Source organism: Artemia sp. Qi Xiang Cuo, chromosome 7, assembly GCF_049724085.1.
Source record: "Artemia sp. Qi Xiang Cuo chromosome 7, ASM4972408v1, whole genome shotgun sequence".
Lineage (NCBI taxonomy): Eukaryota > Metazoa > Arthropoda > Branchiopoda > Anostraca > Artemiidae > Artemia > Artemia sp. Qi Xiang Cuo.
Window position 1 is genome coordinate 63,729,909 of NC_142800.1, and position 7,748 is coordinate 63,737,656.

The 7,748-nt window shown below is 36.4% G+C and overlaps 1 non-coding gene across 1 annotated transcript; it reads right to left on the bottom strand.

Moving 5' to 3' along the window:
• Nucleotides 1-393: 393 nt before the first annotated feature.
• On the bottom strand, nt 394-592 carry LOC148950566 (U2 spliceosomal RNA). The gene has a single exon (XR_016142023.1). It is a non-coding gene; the product is annotated as a U2 spliceosomal RNA (small nuclear RNA).
• Between the last annotated feature and the right edge of the window lie 7,156 nt (nt 593-7,748).

The following is a 7,748-nucleotide window of genomic DNA, read 5'->3' on the forward strand; positions in this document are numbered from 1 at the left end:
ACAACCAAAGGGGGCTTTAGTCATTACTACTGATACAACTAACAACTCACCTCAGAACCAAGCCGTCCTAGGCCAAAAACAAGCGCTTCAGCAATTCTACTCGAATCTTGGTTCAATTTAAATTTGAGTAACTTATAATTACGGATTATTTCCAAAAACATGTACGGGGACTTTAATCCGGCTAGGGCACTGAAATTAGGGCAAATGGTTATTGGCTTTTTCACCATCAACTTTTGTAAACTATATAAAATTTTTCTTCTTTTTTTCAGGAGAAAAAATATGATTTTCAATATATTCAAGGGCTAGGAAACTACAAGTGTGGTTTCTATTAAATTTAAAAAGTGCAAGGTTTACAAAATTGATTTGGGTTCATGGACTTTGATTTCTCCTTGAAAGGGGTGCGTTGATCCCGGAGGTACTGCAATACCAGGCCAACGTGTGGAAGGAGTGGAGCAAGCCCTAACGTCTAAAAATCAATTTAATATTCTATCTATATGTAGAAACCATATCAGATATTAAGCTGATAAGAACAGATACTACACTACACTTTGATCATAGGCAGCGCGCTAGCGCTGCCTAAGTAAAGAACGATGTGGGCACAATGTAGTTTTTTTTGGTTTTTCTCCATACCCGGGCACTTCGTATTGAAGGAGTTGTCGTAGAAACTTCAAAAAGGGCTCATTCGATTGGAAATTGGAGTGGCTAGTACCCTTTTTAATAGGGCGTGTTGCAGGGCGTGTTGCCCTGGGGGCACATAAGGTTTTTATAGAAGGTGTTGTCGTAGAAACTTCAAAAAGGCTCATTCGATTGAAAATTCAAAGACTAGTGCCCTTTTTAATAGTCGAAAGTGATTAGAGGGCAACAACCCCCCCCCCCCACACCCGTCATTCCCCCGAACACATCCAATCAAAATTTTGAGACAGCCATTTTGTTCAGCGTAGTTGATTTCCAGATACAAAATATCTTTTTGAGGAGGACACTTCCCCAAAACCCTCGGGGCAAGGGTTTTAAGTTATGCCCTTGGGCCATATAAGGTTTTTATAGAAGGTGTTGTCGTAGAAATTTCCAAAAAGGCTCATTCAATTGGAAATTCAAAGGGCTATTGCCCTTTTTTATATTCGAAAGTGATTGTAGGGCAACTAGCCCCCTCCCCCACGCCTGTCATTCCCCCAAAAATATCCAATCCTAATTTTGAGATAGCTCTTTTGCCCAGCATAGTTGATTTCCACATAGAAAATGCATTTTTAAGAAGGACACTCCTCGAAAACCCTCAGGGTGAGGGTTTTAAGTTATGCTCTGGGGGCATACAAGGTTTATATAGAAGGTGTTTTCGTAAAAACTTAAAGAAAGGCTCATTCGATTGGAAATTCCAAGGGCTAGTGCCCTTTTTAATAGTCGCAAGTGATTGGAGGGCGACTAGCCCCCCCCCCACCGTCATCATTCTCCCAAAAACATCCAATCCAAATTTTGAGATAACCAATTTGTTGTGCGGCGTTGATTTCCAGATAGAAAATATGTTTTTGAGGTGGACTCTACCCCACAACCCTCGGGGGAAGGGTTGTAAGTTATGCCCTGGGGGCATATAAGGTTTATATCGGTGTTGTCGTAGAAACTTCAAAAAAGGCTCATTCGATTGAGAATTCAAAGGGCTAGTGTCCTTTTCAATAGTCGGAAGTGATTGGAGGGTAAATAATCCCCCTCTTACGCCCACCTTTTTTCCAAACACATCTAATCAAAATTATGTGATTGCCATTTTGTTCAACTTATTTTAAACTTATGTAAGTTAGGTCTTTGAGGATGACAACCCCCTCACAGCCCTCAGGACAAGGGCTGTAAGTTATGCCTCGGGGGCATATAAAGTTTTTATAGAACGTGTTATCGTAGAAACTTCAAAAAGAGCTTATTCAATTAGAAATTGAAATGGCTTGTGCCCTTTTTAACAGTGGAAAGTAATTGGAAGGCAACTAACACCTCTTCCGTGCCCATCATTTCCCCAAACACATCCAATCAAAATTTTGAGATAGGCATTTCGTTCCACGCCGTTAAAATTCAGGAAATTATACCTTTGAGCAGGACACCCCCCCCCCCCCCACAGTCTTCACAGCGAGGGTTATAAGTTATGCCCTGGGGGTATATAAGTTTTTATTGAAATCTTTGTCGTAGAAACTTGAAAAAGGGATCATTCGATTGGAAATTTAAAGGTCTAGTACCCTTTTGAATAGTCGAAAGTGATTGGAAGGCAACTAACATCCCTTCCACACCTACCATTTCCCCAAACATATCCAATCAAAATTTTTTGATAGCCATTTTGTTCCACGAAGTTTAAAGTTTAAAGGGTTATAAGTTATACCCTGGGGGCATATAAGGTTTGTATTGAATTGTTTGTCGTAGAAACTTGAAAAAGGGCTCATTCGATTGGAAATTCAAAGGGCTAGTGCCCTTTTTAATAGTCGAAAGTGATTTGGGGGCAACTAACCCCCCTCTCACGCCCACCTTTTCCCCAAACACATCCAATCAAAAATTTTAGATAGCCATTTTATTCAACGCAGTGAAAAGTTTTGAAAATTAGGTCTTTAAGGATGACAACCCATCCCCACCCCAACCCTCAGGGCCAGGGTTTTAAGTTTTGCCCTGGGAGCATGTAAGGTTTTTATTGAAAGCGATGGTGTAAAAACATCTAAAAGGGCTCAATTGAAAATTGAAAGGGCCAGTGCCCTTTTAATAGTCGAAAGTGATTGAAGGCCAACTAACCCCCCTCTCACGCCCACCATTTCCCCAAACACATCCAATCAAAATTTTGAGATATCCATTTTGTTCAACATAGTCGAAAGTTCTGCAAATTAGGTGTTTTAGGATGATAACCCCATCAGAGCTTTCAGTGCAAGGGTTGTAAGTTATGCCCTGGGGGCATATAAGGTTTATATAGAAAGTTGTTGTAGAAATTTCAAAACGGGCTCATTTGATTGGAAACTGAAATAGCCCTTTTTAATTGTCGAAAGTGAGTGGAGAGTAATTAGCCCCCCTCTCACGCCTTCCATTTCCCCAAACACATTAAATCAAAGTTTAGAGATAGCCATTTTGTTCCAAGCAGTTAAACTTAGATTTGAGAAATGGCTTAGAGATAGCCAATTTGTTCAACGTAGTTGAAAGTTTTGGAAATTATGTATTTAAGGATGACAGACCCCCCAGAGTCCCCAGGGCAAAGGTTGTAATTTATGCCCTTGGGGCATATAAGGTTTTTAATGATAGAGTTGTCGTAAAAACTTCAAAAGGGGCTCTTTCAATCGGAAATTTAGAGGACTAGTGCCGCTTTTAATAGTCGAAAGGGATTGGAGGGTAACGAATCCCTCTCTCACCCCCACCTTTTACGCGAACATATCCAAGAAAAATGTTGAGATAAATATTTTGTTAAACGTAGTATGAATTTCTGGAAATTAGGTCTTTGAGGTTGACAACCCTACCCCCTGCCCTCAGGACGAGGGTTTTAAATTATCCCCTGGGGGCATATAAGGTTTTTTATTGAATTGTTGTCGTAGAAACTTCAAAAGGGCTTATTTGATTGAAAATTGAAAGGGCTAGTGCCTTTTTTAATAGTTGAAAGTGATTGGAAGGCTTGACATTTTCAAACAGTTCGTGGTAACGAACTGTAAGTAAGGAGCGACACGGCTCAATGGTAACCGAAACTCTAAAACACGGAATTTTGGTACCAATAGATACATCAAAAGAATCAGATTTTGATTCTGATTTCAAATATATAAGTTTCATCAAATTTAACGTTACAAATCAAAAGTTACATGCCTGAGAAAATTTGGCTGATTTTCGAAAAAAGGGGGAAAGACCCCCTAAAAATCATAAAACCTTAATGATATTAACACCATCATATTTAGCGTATCAGAGAACCCTACTTCAGAGGTTTCAAGCTCCTATCTACAAAAATGTGGCATTTTTTATTTTTTGCGAGAAGAAAGATCATGGATGCGTGTTTATTTGTTTTTTTTCCCCCAGGGGTAATCGTATTGCCCCAGTGGTCCTAGAATATCGTAGGGGGGCTCATTGGAACGGAAATTAAAAGTTCTAGTGCCATTTTTAGGTGACCAAAAAAAATAATTTTTTTCTGGTGGGGGGGGGGGGGGCTGGAAGAGGGGGTTACTCGGGAGAATCTTTCCGTGGAGGATGTGTCTTTGGGGCAAGGGACATTTCTATGAAGGGGGCGCCAGATTTCCAAGCATTATTTAAAAAACGATCAGAAATTAAATTAAAAAAACACAGTTTTTTCAACTGAAAGTAAGAAGCAACATTAGAACTTAAAATGAACATAAATTATTACGTATATGAGGGGGTGCTCCCCCAATTCAATACCTCGCTCTTTACGCTACAGTTTTTTTTAGCGCTTTCAAAAGAGCTATCTATTCTAATTAAACGGCCTTTGTGATTCAGGGGTTTGTGAATTAAAATTTTTTTTAACTATTAACGTAAAGAGCGTGGTATTGACTAAGTGGAGAACCCCATCATATACGTAATAACATATACGTAATAAAAAAAAAACAATAAGAAAAACAAGCGATACGGCTCAATAGTAATCGAAACTTTTAAAAACGGAACTTTGATGTCAATAAATGTATCAAAAGAATGGGCTTATAATGCTGATTATAAATATATGAATTTTATTAAGTTTAGTATTACTCATCAAAGGCTACGAGCCTTAGAAAATTTACCCGGTATTTTAAAGAGGGGGGGGAAACAACCCCTACACTTGGAAAAATTTTAATTAAAATAAAACCTATAGATTCAGAGTATCAGAAAACCATATTACATAGGTTTCAAGCTCATATCTGCAAAAAACTGCAAATGTTTATTTTTTGCCAGAAGAAAAATATACGAATATAGAAGTTCGTTACGTAAGTTAATTTGTAAATTATGTCAGAACCAAATTTAGAGACAGCCATTTAGCAAAAGAAAAGTAAATTTTTTTATGCAAATTTTGTTTACTTATTCAATGACGGCGAGCCAAAATAAAAGCTGCATTAACTAAAAAACGATCAGAAATTAAATAGAAAAAACAAGTTTTTTAAACTGAAAGTAAGGAGCGACATTAAAACTTAAAACGAACAGAAATTATTCCGTATATGAAAGGGGCTGTGCCCTCCTCAACGCCTCGCTCTTTACGCTAAAGTTTTTATTGTTTAAAAAAAGAGTTGTGATAAAGTCAAACTTTAGCGTGAAGAGCGAGGCGTTGAGGAGGGCACAGCCCCTTTCATATACGGAATAATTTCTGTTCGTTTTAAGTTTTAATGTCGCTCCTTACTTTCAGTTTAAAAAACTTGTTTTTTTTATTTAATTATAGTAAAGGTCGATGTGGGTATAATGTATTTTGTTGTTTTTTTTTTTGTTTAGACCAGGGCACTTTGTATCGAAGGAGTTGTCTTAGGAACTTTAAAAAGGGCTCATACGATTGAAAATAAAAAGGGCTGATGCCCTTTTTAATAGTCGAAAGTAACTGGAAGGCAACTAAACCTCCTCCCACGCTCATTCTCCTATTTGCCATTTTGTTTAAAAACTAAATGTTGCCTTAAAATTAAATCAAAATGCACCCTATTAATGCTAATTCCCAATAAGGCATCTCAGCAATATCCCAAGAACGACTGAGGGTATTATGTTCAAACTTTTGGGGCTGCTTCTGCTCTTAAAATTTAACCAAATCAAAATAGCGTAAGTGTATCCAAGCTATCAAAGAAAGTTATCAACAGATTTTTTTGCGAATGGTATCAAGTTTTCCATTTTAGGTCAACTAGAGGAGGTATGAAACTAAATTAAACACTACTATTTGTGTCCAGATTTTTAAGAGGGTGCATGTTGTTAAAAATTGCTGAAGACATTTCTCCAGCATACAAATAGCAGGCCAAACTATAAATTCTTAAAAAAACGAAAAGACTTAAAGTATTATTTTCTTTTTCTCTGAAAAGACTATGTCAATATAAAACGAGCAGAAATTAATTAAAAAAACTTCTTCCAAAAAATAATTTTTTCAAAGAAAATTAAAGAACTCCATTAAACGAAAATTTAGCAAAAGTAAAATCAAATAATCTACCAAGCGTGAAACTACCACAAATCAGCATCGATAAATAAATGAAACCCACAACGAACAGAAATCACAATAAATAACCGAGTCAAACTCAAAACGAACAGAAATTAGCATGAGTAGGGCTCAAAACCCCTATACCTTCCCAAGGCCAGAAAATAATTTGTGCACTTTACTGAAAAAAATATAAATGTTTTTACTTTTATAACACAAATTACAATAAATAACCGAGTCAAACTCAAAACGAGCAGAAATAGTTGGGCTCAAAACCCCTATGCCTTTCCAAGGCCAGAACATTATTTGCACTTTACTGAAAAAAATACAAATGAATTTGCATTGTCAGTTTAATATACATATACTGATATTTAGTAATCAAAATGTTAAAATCATTTAATTTATTAAATTTATAAAATTAAAAACATTTATATTTTTTTCAGTAGAGGGCAAATTTGTTCTGGTCTTGGGAAGGCATAGGGGTTTTGAGCCCAACTTATATTAATTTCTACTCGTTTTGAGTTTGACTCGGTTATTTATTGTAATTTCTGTTCGTTTTGGGTTTCATTTATTTATCGATGCTGATTTGTGGTATTTTCACGCTTGGTAGATTATTTGATTTTATTTTTGCTCATTTTTTGTTTAATGGAGTTCTTTACTTTTCTTTGAAAAACTTATTTTGTGGAAAAAGTTTTTTTTAATTAATATTAGCTAAAAGGCCAAGAAGCGATAATTGAACAAGGATTGTCAAAAAGTTTATAAGAATACGAGTAACAAAGTTTGTCGCATATTCAATTTCGGTTGCAATGCTCAAATAACCTTCAATTAACTAGTCAGTTTGTCTTTAGATTTTTTAAAGTGGTACTTAACATTTCCCATAATGTCAAAGCTTATTTCAAAATTTTTAATGGTAAACGGAAAAATTTTCCAATCGAAGACTTGGACAAAATTGTCATCCAAAAAGCCGAAATCAGAAAAGATAGGCCTTAAATCAGGGAATTATGGTCTTGGCCCTTTTGCTGACAATAGTCAGAACTAGCATTTATCAATGGTGTTAATTCAGGGTTATTTTGGGAGGACAGAGAAAAGTGTTTTTCAAAATCCAGAGAGGACAATTTTCTTGTGTTTTCAATTTATTTTACCAAAATACCCAAGAAAACACGCTAATTTGCAGTGAAAATTGCCATACTACCAATTGAGACCACTCGTATTGATAAAAAGTGTCAATTCATGAAAATTAGGGGGCAAGGCAGAATCCAGTGCTCCTCCCCCTGATATTTTTTCCGACTCGTTAAGACATAACGCAATGCATATAAACAAATTTCGGATTGTTTTCTTTTAACTTTTTTTGTAGACCTCCCTCCAAAACAATAATGTCGAAACGGCCCTGGGGTGAGAGGCAAAAGAGTGTTCTTCAGAGTCCACGGAGATGAATTTCGTTGTCTTTTCAATTACTTTAACAAAAATACGGAAAAAAGCCCCTTTTCAATTAAATACTACGAATTTTTTTTTGAACCTAAGAGGGGGAATGCAGAAGACATATTATTGAAAAATTCCCCCTTCCCAGATTAAAGCCACTGGTGTTCATATATGCTATTATGGTTGCAGCGGTAGCTAGCAACCTAGTAAGAGACGATCACGTCTCATGATAAGAAATACAATAACCCACAACTCC